The sequence below is a fragment of the Coregonus lavaretus genome (assembly GCF_964263955.1).
Source record: "Coregonus lavaretus genome assembly, chromosome: 9".
Classification (NCBI taxonomy): Eukaryota; Metazoa; Chordata; class Actinopteri; order Salmoniformes; family Salmonidae; genus Coregonus; species Coregonus lavaretus.
In genome coordinates this window covers 50,948,876-50,951,757 of record NC_139996.1, presented here as the reverse complement: position 1 = coordinate 50,951,757, position 2,882 = coordinate 50,948,876, and positions in this window count along the sequence as shown.

The following is a 2,882-nucleotide window of genomic DNA, read 5'->3' as shown; positions in this document are numbered from 1 at the left end:
TCCTTAAACCTTTTCATTTAGCAATACATTTCATAAAATATTTTTTGGGTCAGTAGGTGCCCAACATAACACCAGGTGGTATATAGAGGTACATATATAGAGGTCTATAGAGCCTGTCTGCATTCCTGATTTCTGTAACCGTTAGCTTACCCGTGTAATATTGACATAAGCTCAGAAACACTAGTTTTGCAAACATGGTCCTGTTTTATCAATTGCTGTGCTGATCAATGGGCAGTTTATTACCTCTGTCAAATGAATATGTAGCTTAAAGTTATGTGTGTATTTATTTTTGCAATAAATATGGTGACGCTACAATAATACACATTTAAAATAGGCCTCTATCTAAAAATAGGTACAGCCTAATGATATATACAGTATATACATGATTTTAATAGCAGGACACTGTAAAGTCCATTAATCCAATGAAGGTTTGAATCCTAAGAAACCTGCATACACATGGTTTGAAGTACAATAGACCAACATAGCCTCCGGTGTGTGTTTGGATGGTCTCTACAGTCTGCTGTGTGCTGGAAAACCTAGGTAAAGCATGGGTGGCGTAGGCATTGTGATGCTTCAGACCAATGCCTACTTCTAACATAAAACATATTTGTTTTTAATTTTCATGGTTTTTACACTGGAAGGTGATTATGCAACATTATTATACAACATCATAATACAGCACAACACAGCAATTCATGTAAAGTAAAAATATACAATAATGACAAATGGCCACAGAAATAATGTCGTTATTAGTATGTATTTAATATTAACAGCTGATTTTCCACAGGGAAGCGAAAAACCAGAAACCCATTTAAGCCAATATGGAGTAAACTGGAAGAAATTTCCCTGATCTCTTTTAACAAGACAATCGAGCAAGCTCCTGGAAAATACACAAATAATCAACATGTAGCCTATCCATGATCTATTTACAGTGGGGGAAAAAAGTATTTAGTCAGCCACCAATTGTGCAAGTTCTCCCACGTAAAAAGATGAGAGAGGCCTGTAATTTTCATCATAGGTACACGTCAACTATGACAGACAAAATGAGAAAAAAAATCCAGAAAATCATATTGTAGGATTTTTAATGAATTTATTTGCAAATTATGGTGGAAAATAAGTATTTGGTCAATAACAAAAGTTCTCAATACTTTGTTATATACCCTTTGTTGGCAATGACACAGGTCAAACGTTTTCTGTAAGTCTTCACAAGGTTTTCACACACTGTTGCTGGTATTTTGGCACATTCCTCCATGCAGATCTCCTCTAGAGCAGTGATGTTTTGGGGCTGTCGCTGGGCAACACGGACTTTCAACTCCCTCCAAAGATTTTCTATGGGACTGAGATCTGGAGACTGGCTAGGCCACTCCAGGACCTTGAAATGCTTCTTACGAAGCCACTCCTTCGTTGCCCGGGCGGTGTGTTTGGGATCATTGTCATGCTGAAAGACCCAGCCACGTTTCATCTTCAATGCCCTTGCTGATGGAAGGAGGTTTTCACTCAAAATCTCACGATACATGGCCCCATTCATTCTTTCCTTTACACGGATCAGTCGTCCTGGTCCCTTTGCAGAAAAACAGCCCCAAAGCATGATGTTTCCACCCCCATGCTTCACAGTAGGTATGGTGTTCTTTGGATGCAACTCAGCATTCTTTGTCCTCCAAACACGACGAGTTGAGTTTTTACCAAAAAGTTCTATTTTGGTTTCATCTGACCATATGACATTCTCCCAATCCTCTTCTGGATCATCCAAATGCACTCTAGCAAACTTCAGACGGGCCTGGACATGTACTGGCTTAAGCAGGGGGACACGTCTGGCACTGCAGGATTTGAGTCCCTGGCGGCGTAGTGTGTTACTGATGGTAGGCTTTGTTACTTTGGTCCCAGCTCTCTGCAGGTCATTCACTAGGTCCCCCCGTGTGGTTCTGGGATTTTTACTCACCGTTCTTGTGATCATTTTGACCCCACGGGGTGAGATCTTGCGTGGAGCCCCAGATCGAGGGAGATTATCAGTGGTCTTGTATGTCTTCCATTTCCTAATAATTGCTCCCACAGTTGATTTCTTCAAACCAAGCTGCTTACCTATTGCAGATTCAGTGTTCCCAGCCTGGTGCAGGTCTACAATTTTGTTTCTGGTGTCCTTTGACAGCTCTTTGGTCTTGGCCATAGTGGAGTTTGGAGTGTGACTGTTTGACGTTGTGGACAGGTGCCTTTTATACTGATAACAAGTTCAAACAGGTGCCATTAATACAGGTAACGAGTGGAGGACAGAGGAGCTTCTTAAAGAAGAAGTTACAGGTCTGTGAGAGCCAGAAATCTTGCTTGTTTGTAGGTGACCAAATACTTATTTTCCACCATAATTTGCAAATAAATTCATTAAAAATCCTACAATGTGATTTTCTGGATTTTTTTCTTCTCAATTTGTCTGTCATAGTTGACGTGTACCTATGATGAAAATTACAGGCCTCTCTCATCTTTTTAAGTGGGAGAACTTGCACAATTGGTGGCTGACTAAATACTTTTTTTCCCCACTGTACACTGCTCAAAAAAATAAAGGGAACACCTAAACAACACAATGTAACTCCAAGTCAATCACACTTCTGTGAAATCAAACTGTCCACTTAGGAAGCAACACTGATTGACAATACATTTCACATGCTGTTGTGCAAATGGAATAGACAACAGGTGGAAATGATAGGCAATTAGCAAGACACCCCCAATAAAGGACTGTTTTTGCAGGTGGTGACCACAGACCACTTCTCAGTTCCTATGCTTCCTGGCTGATGTTTTGGTCACTTTTGAATGCTGGCGGTGCTTTCACTCTAGTGGTAGCATGAGACAGAGTCTACAACCCACACAAGTGGCTCATGTAGTGCAGCTCATCC